The sequence below is a fragment of the Aquarana catesbeiana genome, linkage group LG09 (genome assembly GCF_042186555.1).
Source record: "Aquarana catesbeiana isolate 2022-GZ linkage group LG09, ASM4218655v1, whole genome shotgun sequence".
NCBI classification, from domain to species: Eukaryota; Metazoa; Chordata; class Amphibia; order Anura; family Ranidae; genus Aquarana; species Aquarana catesbeiana.
Genome location: NC_133332.1, coordinates 281,892,693 through 281,908,509, shown reverse-complemented (window position 1 = coordinate 281,908,509; position 15,817 = coordinate 281,892,693). Strand labels below are relative to the sequence as shown.

The window sequence follows — 15,817 nt, the reverse complement described above, 5'->3', positions numbered from 1 at the left end:
TGGAAGAGTGGCCAGAAGAAAGCCATTACTTTCAGAAAAAAACAAAATGGCAAGGTTTGAGTTTGCAAAAAGGCATGTGGGAGACTCCCAAAATGTATGGAGGAAGGTGCTCTGGTCTGATGAGACTAAAATTGAACTTTTTGGCCATCAAAGAAATTGCTATGTCTGGCGCAAACCCAACACATCACATCACCCAAAGAACACCATCCCCACAGTGAAACATGGTGATGTCAGTATCATGCTGTGGGGATGTTTTTCAGCAGTCGAGACTGGGACACTGGTCAGAGTTGAGGGAAAGTTGGATGGTGCTAAATACAGGGATATTCTTGAGCAAAACCTGTACCACTCTGTGTGTGATTTGAGGCTAGGATGGAGGTTCACCTTCCAGCAGGACAATGACCCCAAACACACTGCTAAAGTAACACATGAGTGGTTTAAGGGGAAACTTGTAAATGTGTTGGAATGGCCTAGTCAAAGCCCAGACCTCAATCCAATAGAAAATCTGTGGTCAGGCTTAAAGATTGCTGTTCACAAACCATCGAAGGAGCTGGAGCAGTTTTGCAAGGAGTAATGGACAAAAATCCCAGTGGTAAGATGTGGCAAGCTCATAGAGACTTATCCAAAGCGACTTGGAGCTGTGATAGCCACAAAAGGTGACTCTACAAAGTATTGACTTTAGCGGGGTGAATAGTTGGGCACATTGACTTTTTTCTGTTATTGTGTCCTATTTGTTGTTTGCTTCACAATAAAAAAAAAAAATCTTCAAAGTTGTGGGCATGTTCTGTAAATTAAATGATGCAAATCCTCAAACAAGTCATGTTAATTCCAGGTTGTGAGGCAACAAAACACGAAAAATGCCAAGGGGGTGAATACTTTTGCAAGGCACTGTAATTGAATGCAGGCTTGCATCAAAGTGATACTAAACAGAGAAGTGTTAATTGCCATAAATCATTATTATTATGGTTTTTTTTTTTGTTTTGTTTTTTAATCCTCTACTTTATTCCCGCAGTGCTGTTGTGTGGTCACATGATCTTTCCCTCTTTTTTGGCATCTACGGGGAAAGATCCTTGGGAGGGGCTTCTATTACTCTGCTGATGTACGCCCTCTAAAATGTAAGTCTGTGTTTGGCTAGCCTTGGAGCTGTGGCATTCATAAAATAGATTAGAAATATTAAATAACTGTTTTACAGCTCCCTATAAATCTTTATTGAACATCAAAGGTGTATTTTTTGTGCATTAATGTGGTGTAGGCAGAGTCAAGGATGATTGAAACAACCTTTCATTTTATGCAGATGGCATTTACATCCAAGGCTCTTTTTTACTTTACTTTACTTCACAAGTATTAGCAATTACACTAAATATACTTAATACCAATGTATTATAAAACTAAGCGTTTTGTGAGTTTCTTACTGACTGTATTCAATCAGCATACTATATCCCCCTTCACAGTGTTTAGCAATAGGTAGGCATAGAGGGGGAGAGAGGGGAGTATAATTTACCACTGTGTATATGCCCACATTTAGGATTATTGCAGATTGCACAGATAAGAAAAAGGAGGAAATGAAGCACTTAGAATGGAAGTGAAATTGAGCATGCTCCGTAGAGGATGCCATCCAGTCTATACAATCTCAACCTGCAGTGGGAACACAGAAAAAATGGGAGGGGCAGCTGAAGGCAGGATCAAGCAGGTATATTTTACTCTACACAAAATAAATGATTCAATGGGTTTGTGAGAATGCATGCTCTGCAGCATATAATGAGCGTTTTTCGTAGTCTGGGTTTAACCACTTGAAGACCAGGAGGCCTTTTATGGTACTTTTGTTTACATGTGAAAATCCGTTTGTTTTGTTTTTTTGCTAGAAAATTAGATAGAACTCCCAAACTTTATATATATTTTTTTAAAGCAGAGGCCCTCGAGAATAAAATGGTGAGTTTTGCAATTTTTTAGTCACACTGTATTTGTGCAGCAGTTTTTCCAAAGCAGTTTTTGGGAAGAAAATACACTTTTTAAATTGTAATGCAAAAAAAGCACAATACATAACCAATTTTTTTTGGAAAATATAAAAGATGATGTCATGTCGAGTAAATAGATACCAAGCATGTCACGCTTTAAAATTGTGCACACCCGCACAACGGTGACAAACGACTTAAATTTTACTATACATAGGCTACCACTTTATATGTACAGAGAAGGTCTAGTACTAGAATTACTGCCCATGATCTGACATTCACGGTGATACCACACATGTATGGGACAATCACGGTTTGAATGCATCCGGGACTGACGCACACATTCGCCTTTGCACACTAGCACAGGGGGGCAGGGGTACTTTAAATATTTTTTTTTTAAACTATTACTTTATATTATTTTATTTTTTTTACACTGTTGCTTTAAAAAAGGAGGGGGTCACAGGAAGCAATAGCCAGTAGTGAGCAAAGGACAGAGTGTAATAGTGGTGTCAGCAGTGATAATACAGCCATAACATCTAATCCTGGGGAGAATGAATGGAACATTTGAAAACAAAACCAGAGGAAATAAAAGGAGAAAATAATATGCACTCATATAACACTGAGAGGCATATACACAAATACTAGGAGCTTAGCCAACAAAATAGAATAACTGGAGCTGCTATTACACGAGGAGTACTTATACTTTGTGGGAATAATTAAAGCTTGGTTTGACAGTTCACACGATTAGCTGGCAAATATCCAGGGATATTTCTTGTATCAGAAGGACAGGGAAGCTAGAAGATGGGGAGGGGTGTGTCTATATGTCAAAAATTATACAAGAGTGGTAGAGAGGAGCAATATTATGAATGGGACGAAGGAAGGAGGTGGAATTGGTGTGGGTAGAACTTCAAATAGAAGAAGTAAATAGGAAATTAATAGTGGGGGTACGTTATAGGTGTCAGAAACCATGAACCAGATTGAGACAGAAGTACAGTAAAATCACACTTGTTTATTAATAAAAATAAAAAGGTAAATAGAGTAAGCGTAGTCAAAGCATAGCAAGAGTCCAGTAAACGGAGCGGGTAGTCAGCCAAGCCAGAGTTCAGTAACCAGATTGGGTAATCAGCCAAGCCAGAGTTCAGTAACCAGATCGGGTAATCAGCCAGGCCAGAAGTCAGGGATCCAAGTAGAGGAACAGCAAGCAGAATAAGGAGCTGGGATGTAAGCAAAGCCAGTCTTTAAACAGGAACACAGGAGATGGTTTCTTGTTATTTGACCAAGGCGAAGGCAGAAATGAGATGAGCTGGAGATCTTTAAGTAGGCGGGTCTGATGAGCAGATCCACAACAGATGGTTAACTGTGGAGAGAGATGAGAGCTGGCAATTAGCCGACAGCTGAATGGCCAGCTCAGAGAAGGAAGGGCTGAGCCAGCTCTGACAATAGGCCACTCAACCTGAAGGAGGAGGAAGAGCTGGACCTACTATCACAATTAGAAATGGCAGAGAGACAGGGAAACAACATCATAATGGGGGACTTCAATTATCCCGATATGGACTGGGCAGAGTGGACATCTCAGTCATTAAAGGCCCGTAATTTCAAGAATATCTTACAGGACAACTTCATGTCCCAATTAGTGAATTCTTCAACTAGAAAGAATGCCCTACTATATCTATTAATTACGAACAATCCAAGTCAGCAGATGTGGCAATATGGGACAACTTAGGATCTAGGGATCGCAGGATGATCGTATTTAGCGTAAATCATAAAGAAAGGAGGCAAGAGGGTAGCATAAACACACTAAATTTCAATTGAGCCAATTTTTCTGAACTGCGATCAATACTACAAGGAATCATGCTTTAGGGGCATATTAAACAAAGGTATCACACAGCGCATTCCAATAGGCAATAAATATAGAAGAGTGAAGGTCAAACCTGGGTTTCTAAACCTTAATGTAAAAAGCCTCATTAAAGCGAAAAAAACGGCCTTTAAACTATTTAAATGGGTTGGGTCGCCATCAGCATTCCAACACTACAAAGAATGCAATAAGAAGTGTAACAACGCAGTGTGGAGAGACTTTGTTTAGATATATTAACAGTAAAAAGGCCAAATCAGGAGGGGTATAACTACCATGACAGTACTGTTAGTGACACAACACAGGACGTACCCTTGTGGCTAACAGATTCTGGAGTCAAGGAAAGACTAGATAAACTTAATACAAATAAATCACCAGGACTAGATGGTTTACACCCAAGAGTCCTCAGAGAACTCAGTCAGGTTATAGCCAGACCATTGTTCCTAATCTTTGTGGACAGCACACTGAAAGATCTAAGTGTGCCCCTCCCCAATATTATGTGAACTAGTTCAACAGCATAGATTGTAAATCCTGCCCTTTATGCATTCCCCCTTTTGCTGGAGAACCCAAGGCAGCCACCTCTTCTGCCTATCCCTTGATATAGCCCTGCTCGCACTCCTCCTTTCTCCTGTTACACTCTATCCCCTTCACAAGATTCACCCTGCGTCCACTGTAACATCTGCGACCTGAAGTGATAGGGAGAAAAGTCCAATAAGAAGTTTGAGAGGCTTAAGTTATGCCACATGAAGCAGGAAAGAGGATCAACATGGGATTATGCTGAGTGGAGCCAAGCTTGGCCAGACAGGTATCTCTTTCGTAGCTGCTGGAGTGGAAGAAAACAATGTCCCATATTCACCCCCATATGGTCTCAAAGCCAGCTTGCCAAAACTGATAACTTTACAGCTCAGCTGCTCCCAAAATATGATGCAGGGTCACCCCGCAGCATGCAAGCACTTTTAAATGGCTGAAATTTAAGAGGGAACAAATAGTCAGGCTTATAATTGAGAAATAAAACTTAAAAAAAAACTGTGCATTAGTTCACAGAAAGAAACTACAGAAATATCTAATTTACTCTGTGCATATGTAAGCCACAGTTTAGGTGGGTGACCCCAGGCAAGTTTTAACCACTTCAGCCCCGGAAGATTTGGCTGCTCAATGACCAGGCCATTTTTTGCGATACGGCACTGCGTCGCTTTAACTGACAATTGCACGGTTGTGCGATTCTGTACCCAAACAAAATGTACGTCCTTTTTTCCCATAAATAGAGCTTTCTTTTGGTGCTATTTGATTGCCTCTGCATTTTTTATTGTTTGCTCTATATACAAAAGAAGAGCAAAAATTTTGAAAAAAACACTATCTTTTACTTTTTGCTATAATAAATGTCCCACAATTTTTGTCAAACAAACAAATTTTTTCCTCAGTTTAGGCCGATATGTATTCTTCTACATATTTTTGGTAAAAAAATCGCAATAAGCGTAAATTGATTGGTTTGTGCAAAAGTTATAGCGTCTATAAAATACTGTCACAAGCGTTCGCGGGAGCCCGGCGGTCATCGCGCCCGCCGGGCATTTGCATCAGCTCCGGGCACGTGCGCATGCGCCCCTAGTGGCCAAAAGGCAAAGCGACGTAAGGTAACGTCCTTTTGCCTAGCCGTTCCATTCTGCCGCAGTAAAACTGCGGTGGCTGGTCGGCAAGCGGTTAATCATGAAATCAGAAAATGTTTAGTATATGCACACTATATGAGGTTCTTTAGTAAGTTGCAGCTTCACATAAAGACAACAGACAGGTTTAGGCTCCTTTCACACGGGCAGATAGAGTTCAGCTTTTAGCTGGGATAGATGAAGTAATCTACCATGCCTAAACTCACACAATGCTTTCCTATGGCCCCATTCACACACTGCGTTTAGCAACGGTTTCACTACATGGGGTTTTGTGCAGTTAGAAAAAATGAATTTGACTGTGTCCAGGACATTTACATAACCGCAGGTAATCACAGTGTACTATTTCACCTGCGGATAGCAAAGGCAACGAGGAAAGAAAAACAACAGGAAGCACATCAGAAATGGCAAGAATATTCCACCGCAGCTAAACACAGCCGCATGTAAATGCACATATACACTGCTGATCGCAATGTACAACTGCAAGTGATCACTGCGCCTGTAGTCTTGGAATTTGCAAAATTACAAAACATGCTTCTAACAGCGGCAGAACAGTGTGAAAGAGGCCTTATATTGAATAAATCGAATTTAGTGCCCTGACTCCATGTACAGTATTTCAGCACTTTTACTAGGCCATACTTTGAACAGGGCCCATGCCAGCTAGCTTAAAAAAAAAATAAACATTACATTAATTTCACTGAAGGAAACACCAAAATATTATAATAACTATGTGCACAGTCTTCAAATATTTTGGCAAGGTTACATTTTGAATAGGGCCCTAATCAGCTATTTAAAATCAAGAAATATTGTAGTGCCTACAATTACCAAATGTATTTACTTGTACTGGCCCCATTTGAACAGGAACCAGACATTAATCTATAGATCGACACTAGAGTATAATATATTTGCAGATAAAAAAAATACAAAGTAATGTAGTATACATGTGCATGTGCAGTATTGAATCTTTTGTACTAAACCCCATTTTAAACAGGACCATCCCCAGCCATTTTAAAATTAAGAAATCAACATTAGGGTGTAATTTAGTAGTTTATTTGCAGAAAAGGCATCTAAAATTATGCAGTGCCTTTGTGAGCAGCATTGAATCACTTGTACTAGGCTTAATTTTGAACAGGACCCTCAACATCTATTTTAAAATCAGAAAAGAAATAAACATTTGTGTATATTTATAAAAAAAAATAGCAAAATATCATAGCATCTATGTACACAGTATTTAAACACTTTGACTAGCCAATTTAGACGTCACTGCTAAACTGTGCACAGAGTTCAGTATTACTGGTTGCTAGCGGCCACTGGCCTCATAGTAACCCCAGAGCCCAGTGCTTAGGCAGCTGACAGATGGCAGGAGATTTGGTCACAGGTGTGGAGAGCAGGGAGACACCACAGAAGGGTGATGGGAGTGTTAGTGGCGGGGGGGGGGGGGGGGCAGAGCACATGGAATGGCAGAGAATGCAGAGGAGGGAGTGCTTAAGGGCCTCTTGCCACCAGAAAAGTGTCATGAATGCTTTTTTGAATTCCCCCAGTGTGATTGTGATCTAACCACTTAAGCCCATGACCATTTGGCTGGCCAAAGACTAGAGCACTTTTTGCGATTCGGCACTGCTTTGTTTTAACTGACAATAGCGCGATCGTGTGACGTAGCTGCAAAACAAAATTTACGTCCTTTTTTTCCCCACAAATAGAGCTTTCTTTTGGTGGTATTTGATCACCTCTGCATTTTTTTTTTTTTGCGCTATAAACAAAAAAAGAGCCACAATTTTGAAAAAAAAGCAATATTTGTTTACGTTTTGCTATAATAAATATCCCCAAAAAATTATATAAAAAAAACGTTTTTTTTCCTCAGTTTAGGCAGATACGTATTCTTCTACATATTTTTGGTAAAAAAATTGCAATAAGTGTTTATTGATTGGTTTGCGCAAAAGTTATGGCGTCTACAAAATAGAGGATAGTTTTATGGCATTTTTATTAATAATTTTTTTTTTTTACTAGTAATTGCGGCGATCGGCAATTTTTATCATGACTGCGACATTATGGTGGACACACCGGACACTTTTGGTGCTATTTTGGGACCATTCACATTTATACAGCGATCAGTGTGATTAAAAATGGATTGATTTCTGTGTAAATGTGACTGACAGTGAAGGGGTTAACCAGGAGGGGGCCCTGCAGGGGTTAAGTGTGTCCTAGGGATGTGTTCTAACTGTGGGGGAGTGGGCTATGTGTGACACGACACTGATCACCGCTCCCGATTACAGGTGTAGTGATATGATATATAGTGGGTAGATAATTAATTAGCAGTTATAATAATCTTTTTTTTTTTTTTTTCATTAAGTGTTTATTAAATTTTGATCAATACAAATTATAATATCAGGAAATGTAATATAGACATTACAAATAATAAGAAAGTAGAAACATAAAAAAACGTATGGGTATGCACACATGTTTGTCAGGTGATGAGTACAATCTTGGAACTGCAAAGGTTGCTTATACGATATAAACTATTCATTAATAAACAATGTCATCAAATATCAAATGTTTTTGTATTTGGATGTCCAAATTAACCAATTGTTGTCAAATGATTTGCATTTAAGAGAGTTCACTACCAACATTCTTTCAAATGAGTAGTGTTTTTTTCTACTATCTCTATTACATCAGAAATATTTGCAGTGGGTGCATTTTTCCAGGATTGGAGTACCAATGATCTAGCTACCAGGAGAATGTGTGTTATAACCGGTTTCATTGTGTATGGAAAGTTGTCTATTCCTATATGCAATATTGCCAACGCTGGATTGGAATGGGTGTGTATACCCGTGATTGAGGCTATTAATCGAAATATTTGGTTCCAGAAACTAGTTAGGCATGGGCATATGCATGCGGTGACCTTTATGTCTGCAGTTGCGCCAGCAGAGAGGAGAAGTATTTGGGAATATTTTTGCTAGTCTACATGGGGTGTACTGCCATCTATTGGATATTTTGAGCGTCATTTCCCAATACAGTGTGACATTTTATGGACAATCTGAATTGCTGATTTCCATTGATCGTCTGTGAACGTGATGCCTAGGTCCACTTCCCATTTCTTAAGTGCCTCTGTTTTCCTGAAGTTAAGTTTGTCCTGCAGAATGTTATAGTAAAGTGATATACCTTTACAGCTATTTTTTTGATGAGTGAGGTGATTCCATACTTTGGGGGGCAATTGAATGGTGGGGACGGGGTATGTGCAGAGAAAATGTGTAATTCTAAGACAGGTGAAGAGGGTATGGCTAGGTAAATCAAATTCTTTCATTATACTCTTGACTGATTTGGGTACATTGTTTATGGTTAGATCCTGGACAGTTGTGATCCCATGTCCCAGAAGGTGTTTCAGGGATAAAAATGGAATTTTAGCTGCTAGTATATTTAAAGGGAAGGTATAATTTATTATACGACTATCTTTGTGGTGTTGGTTGAGAAGGAATCTCCAAGCCTTGAGCGATATTTGTATAGTTGGGGGAAGTTTGTTCATTTCCCATGGAACCCAAGCATCTCCCATTAGTAGTGCTGCAAGATCTGGTATCGGGGCTAGGTATTGTTCAATTTCTACCCAGCGTGGTATATCCGATTTGGCGAACCAATAGCGGAGTTGATCTAGTCTAGTTGCCCACATGTAGTCATATATGTCAACTAAACCCACCCCTCCTGCATGTTTGTGTGGGATTAGTTTGTTCCGTGAGCATCTAGCCTTCTTATCCCCCCAGAGGAATTTCCATAGGAGGTTCGATAGGTATTTAAGGAGATATGAGGGGATGTTTATAGGAAGTACTCTTATGCCCCGTACACACGGTCGGACTTTGTTCAGAAATTCCGACAACAAAATCCTAGGATTTTTTCCGACGGATGTTGGCTCAAACTTGTCTTGCATACACATGGTCACACAAAGTTGTCGGAAAATCCGATCGTTCTAAACGCGATGACGTAAAACACGTACATCGGGACTATAAACGGGGCAGTGGCCAATAGCTTTCATCTCTTTATTTATTCTGAGCATGCGTGGCACTTTGTCCGTCGGATTTGTGTACACACGATCGGAATTTCCGACAACGGATTTTGTTGTCGGAAAATTTTATATCCTGCTCTCAAACTTTGTGTGTCGGAAAATCCGATGGGAAATGTCCGATGGAGCCCACACACGGTCGGAATTTCCAACAACACGCTCCGATCGGACATTTTCCATCGGAAAATCCGACCGTGTGTACGGGGCATTAGGATGTATAAAATTTGTGGTAAGATTGTCATTTTAAATGCAGCTAGCTTTCCTAGCCAGGAAAATTCCTGTTTTGCTATGTGTTTAGTTTGACTATCCAGTTTGGCCAGCAGGGGTTTGGCATTAGATTCCACCAACATTTTTGTGGAGTTGGTCAGAGTGATGCCTAGATAAGGTATGCCAACTGTATGGAAGGGAGTGTTGCAGTGAGGTACTAGATGTAGGTGGTACTCCGAGATTTAAAATTAAGGATTTAGTGAAGTTTACCTTGTAGTACAAGATCTCCCCAAATTTTTGCAATATCTCATGCGCTATAGTAGGTAGTGAGGTCTGTGGTTTTGTTAAAAGCAAAATGACATTGTCTGCAAATAGATTTATGACATGGGAGCTTTCTCCGAACCTGAAACCAGAGATTGAAGGATGCGTTCTAATGGCCTCCACCAGAGGTTGAAAATTGGTGGGGATAGTGGGCATCCCTGGCGAGTGCCATTAGTTATGTGGAAGGGGGTGGACAGCATGCTGGACGTATACACTTGGGCCGAAGGGCTGGAGTATAAGGCGAGAACTGCATTCAGAATGTGTCCACCAAGACCAAACTTAGAGAGTGTCATTGACATATAAGTCCAGTGGACTCTATCAAACGGCTTCTCTGCGTCTATAGAGAGCAGCAGAGAAGGCGTTTTGTTTTTTTCAACATAGTGTAAAATATTAATAATTCTACGGGTGGCGTCTGAGGTGTGTCTCTCCCTCACAAAGCCCATCTGATCTCTTTTGATGAGGGATGGCATGAATTCAGCTAGACGTTGGGCTAATAATTTGGCGTAGATTTTAATGTCAGTGTTTAACAGGGATATCGGACGGAAATTTGAAGGTGTATTGGGTTCTTTTCCAGGTTTTGGTATTGTGACTATAAATGCCTTCAACATTTCCGGGGGTAATGTAGCTGTGGTTGCAGCCTTAGTAAATACTGGTTGCATATATGGTGCTAGTATGTTGCTAAATAATTTAAAGTATTCATTCGAGAATCCATCGGGTCCCGGTGATTTGCCATTAGGTAAGGTATTAATAACCTTCTGGATTTCAAGTGTAGTAAAGGGAGAATTTAGGGAGTGTAGTTGCGTTTCTGATAGAGAGGGTAGATTCAAGGTGTTCGGGAATTGTTGTATGTTGGCCTTTGTGGGTTGAATAGTGGACGTGTCCTTATGTAAGTTATAAAGTGTACTGTAGTAGTAGGCGAACTGATTTGTGATGTCTTGTGGGTTGGTGATCTTATGTTTAAGGGTAGGGTGAATCAGATGTGCTATCCTTGTTTTGGAAGAAATAACTTTGATTCTGTTAGCTAGGTATTTACCCGCTCTATTTGCATTGGCGTATGAGTTTAAGTTTAGACTCCTGAGATATGTATCATATTTCTGTGACAGTAACTCTCACAGTTTTTCTCTCAACTGCGAGAGTGACTGAGCATGGTTCGGGTTGGGGGAGGCTTTGTTGAGTGTCTCTATGTTGTGTATATCAGTTAGAATTGCATTAAGTTTAGTGGTATGACGTTTTCTTTCTCGTGCGCCTAATTGTATAAATATGCCTCTCATGTATGCCTTGTGGGCGTTCCATATACTGTATGGGTCCTCTACTGAAAGTGCATTATCCTGAAAGAAGTTTTGGAGGTGTTGTGAGATTTCTGTTGATATTAGGGGGTCCTGCATTAATCTAGTGTTGCTACGCCAGATGGGTGGTGAGGAGGAGACAGCCTGATCATTAATAGACAATGTGATAGCTGCTTGGTCTGACCACGTAATGTCATGGATCTGAGAAAGCACTGCTTTTTGTAACAACCATTTATCAATGAGAAATAAGTCAATACGGGAGTAGGAGCAGTGTCTGTAAGAGAAAAAGGTATAGTCTCGTTCATTTGCGTGGTGACATCTCCATACATCAAACAGATCAGTTTTTTGTAATACGTTACTCAGACAGTTGTGATGGTTCCCTTTATGAGTCGAGGAGTCCAAATGTGGATCTACAGTGAGGTTAAAGTCTCCACAGACAAAAAGATTACCATACATTTGAGATTGAACCTTCTTGAGCAATCTGTTTATGATACATGTCTAATGAGAATTGGGAGCATATAACGTTACCAGTGTGTAGGGTTTAGAGTTGATGTCTCCTTTGACTATGATATAACGGCCATTGTCATCCACAGTGGTTTCGTTCAATTGAAAGGTCAGATTATTTCTGATTGCCAGCAGCACTCCGCCTTTTTTCTGACCAGGTGTGCAGGCTAGGAATACATGGGGGAATTCTCTGTGTGTACATTTGGGTGTCTTTGAGATTTGGAAATGAGTCTCTTGTACACATAATATGTCCGCTTTTTGTTTTTTTGCCTCCGCCCACATTGAAAATCTTTTTGTGGGGTGGTTTAGGCCCCTAGCATTAATAGATAGGCATTTAAAAACCATGGGGTAGGGTGTATGTAATGTGGGTTGTTGTTATACTTGTGCACTCACTGTGGCCGTAACTGTCCATCATAGGGGCCGGTCTTCTGTTTAGTGGAGCCAAGGTAAAAGGCGTCTTCGCAGGCATAGAGTATTGTACGGTGTCTTCAAGATGATGTACGGTATACATGGTGCATAGAGAACAGTAAAAAATAAACATAAATAAAGAAGAAGGTATAAGTAGAACTTTAAGAACAAGATCTTTAAACCGATCCATTTGCAGGCGTAACTGCTGCGTACTAAATGGCGGGATAAGACAAGGGTTGTAACTATGAACCCCTGTATCCGGAGAGATATGAGTGTCGATTAAGCATTATGTGCACGAGTCCCATCAGTATTTTTCTTGGAGGATCTTTTCCTTGAGACCACCTGCCAGTCTTCCTGTAGTGGAGATGGTTGTGGATGAGGCGTGTTATGAACCGTTGGTTTGGGTAGAATTCCCCATTGGCGTAGGGCCTCAATGCCCTCCTCCAGAGTGGAAATCAGGGTGGAGACCCCATTGTGGGTGACATACAACTTTGCAGGGTATCTCCATTTGTGGAGTATCTTGTGGTTCCTTAGGGCTTTAGTAATTGTTGCCAAGTTGTGGCGTTGTTAAAGCCTCGTATGGTGGGTGTTTGATTGCATCTTTGTGGGAGGCCATTAAGAGCTGCTCTTTCACATGGTAGTAATGTACCCTGAGAAGTACATCTCTGGGGATATGATCTGGAAGGAAAGTAGGCTTGGGGATCCTGTGTATTCGGTCCACTATGAGGTCCTGTGGTGACAGGGTGGGTATCAGAGTGGAGAATAGTGTTTGGGCATATTGTAGTAGCTGGGGGGCAGGTATGTCTTCAGGTATTCCCCAGATTTTGAGGTTGTTTCTCCTGGATCTATCTTCTAAATCTGCCACTTTGTTCTTAAGCCATGTTATCTCCTCATTCTGGGTGTTATGAGCATCCACTAGTGTGTTGAAAGACGTTGAATAATCGTCCATTTTATGCTCTATGTGGTTTACCCTGCTGCCTAAGGCCTGCACTTCTCTTTGGCAGTTCCTGCAGTCATGTCAGCTTTCAGAGATGCTTTTAGTGATTGAAGCATTTCTTTTAGGACTGTGTCAGAAACAGGCCTGTCTGCTGTGGGGAAGGATACTATAGGATCCTGCAGGGGCTGCACTGTGGCGCTGTCCTTATCAGAGGGTCCGCTTACCTCCAAAGTAGGATCCTCCAGCGGCCTTTCTGGTGAGGTAATCCTCTGCTTCTGTTTGGCCAGACTTCTGGTTGTGGGACTAGAAGTCCCAGAAGAGGATCCGCTGCGGGATGCGAGCTTGTTGGCCAGTGTGGGATGATTCAGCTGTCCCTTGTGCTGCACTGCGGCCCTGTCCTCCGGCTTCTTCATGCGTGCTCCGCCACCATTTTGTTGTAGGCCGCGGGCCGAGAAGAAGCTATCCATCTTCCGAGGCTGCTGTGGGTGTTTGTGGTGCCTCGGCATGCCCTGTGCATGCAGCGGAGTCTGGAGGTATGTTGCCGGCTAGCGGGTGTGTGGATTGCACCGATGGGCTCGGATGGATGCCGATTCTCTCCGGCGGCCGAGCGGAGCTCTCAGCTCATGCGTCCATGTTGGAGCTCGGTCGCCACGCCCCCGCAGTTATAATAATCTTGATGTAAGTACTCTTCCGCAGCAGCCCAATTCTTCCAGAGAGATGCAATTTATTGACTTCCAACACAGAACAAAGTCCAATGTCCACAGATGACAAAAATCCAACAGAGTAAATATAACTTAGAGTCCCATTTTTCCTAGAACTGCGCCTTCATAGTCACACACAGACACGACTAAACTATAGACTGAACGACATGTTGTATTCACTAAACACTGAATGGCTGAGCAATTTGATTAGCTGTTTCCATTTAGGCCTTTGATATGCTTCTGCCTTTCAGACAGACAATGACCCCTAGCCGTGAACAGCTGCAGTCATAAACTGCCCTAATTTGCATTCTTGCATATTAACATCAACAAGTCCCCTTTGATATGTGTAATCAGATTAACAGATATCAACGTGGCCTGTTTCACTCACCCCTTCCTGGCCTGGTCAATCTTGTACTGTATGTGTATATATATATATATATATATATATATATATATATATATATATATATTATAGAATCCCACATAAATCTACCAACATATTACAACATATACGCCCCATCCGGGTCACGGCACCAATGTTGTGATATGATGTATAGTGGGTAGATAATTAATTAGTAGTTATTATAATCTTGATGTAAGTACTCTTCCGCAGCAACCCAATTCTTCCAGAGAGATGTACTTTATTGACTTCCAACACAGAACAAAGTCCAAAGTCCACAGATGACAAAAATCCAACAGAGTAAATATAACTTGGAGTCCCATTTTCCTAGATCTGCGCCTTGATAGTCACACACAGATAAGACTGACTACCAGCTTGAATAGCCCCCCCCGAAATACTAGTACACTAGGAGGGAGTTTCTGCTAGGTCAACCCAAAATACTCTTTGATCTTATTGTTACCCCCTCAAGTCTAATTACCATCAATAAATACTTCTTCTATGGTCCTTTAAACAATGTACCCTTTGAAATGTTCAATTAGTTTAACAGGTCATACCTCACACACCTGGAGCCGGATGTGGGCGTCTAGTTGGTCCCGTTGCTAGTCCTGGGATGCCTGGCGTCTCTCCCCCCGTGAGCTTGGCTTCAGCTGCAGGCTAGACGCGGATCGCCCACCCCCTTGGCTCCCTGCGGGCCCCCCCCCTGACCCGGTGCCTTTGCTCCCCACCCCTCGATCACCCCTAACTAAAGCGCAGTGTTTCTGGAGAAGGCTTGACTCAAGCAAGGAGAGCATCTTCTCTAAGAACCCCCTGCAGACACGTGGAAGCAAGCCTTGGATAGGCGCACGGCATTCTCTCGAGGCGGATGTGGAGATCTGAGATTACCCAGTGTAGGATGCCGATACGGGGCTTATGATCCCGTCACCCGCTACTCATTTACAGCAGTGAGGCATCAGAGATACTACTGGGGAGGCAGGGTAGGATCGCAAAAGCTGAAAACATACCCCCAGACGAGTGAGAGGCTGGTAAGAACGAATCCGGCAAAGGGGGTAAGTGGGTCACACTAACTGCATATGTGGAGACACCTCTCACAATGGTCTCGAGAAGAGACAGGAAAATGAACAGGTAGCTCTGCCCTGCCTATCTCATTCTTATCTATTCAAATCAAACTAAAAGAACTCTGGTTTTTGTTTTTTTTCTTTTTTATGTACATTTTGAAGTGTGCCCATATGAGCTGAGATAACCTAGGTCAGATTATAGGCTGATGCTGATGCACCTATTGAGAGTCTACTAGATTACGTGACTTGAACTCATTTAATACCGTATGTTCATACCTATGTATATCTGCTCCCAGATTACTGTGATACGATACGAGTAGAGACTTGGTGTTCCCTTCCCCCACTGGATACCTCCACTTATATGTACACCGCATAAGGGTTAAAACACACCTATACTATACGTGCAAATTGAAACCTGATGTGTCCTATATAGGTACAGGATCTGAGCCCAAGAGGCCCCCCGGTAGAGAGCAGATAAACCCTTAGCCAGC

The 15,817-nt window shown here is 41.7% G+C and overlaps 1 protein-coding gene across 1 annotated transcript in view; it reads right to left on the bottom strand.

Annotated features, from left to right (window-relative positions):
* The window catches only part of LOC141108609 (steroidogenic factor 1-like), a 464,304-nt gene that overhangs the window by 1,990 nt on the left and 446,497 nt on the right, over positions 1 to 15,817 (bottom strand).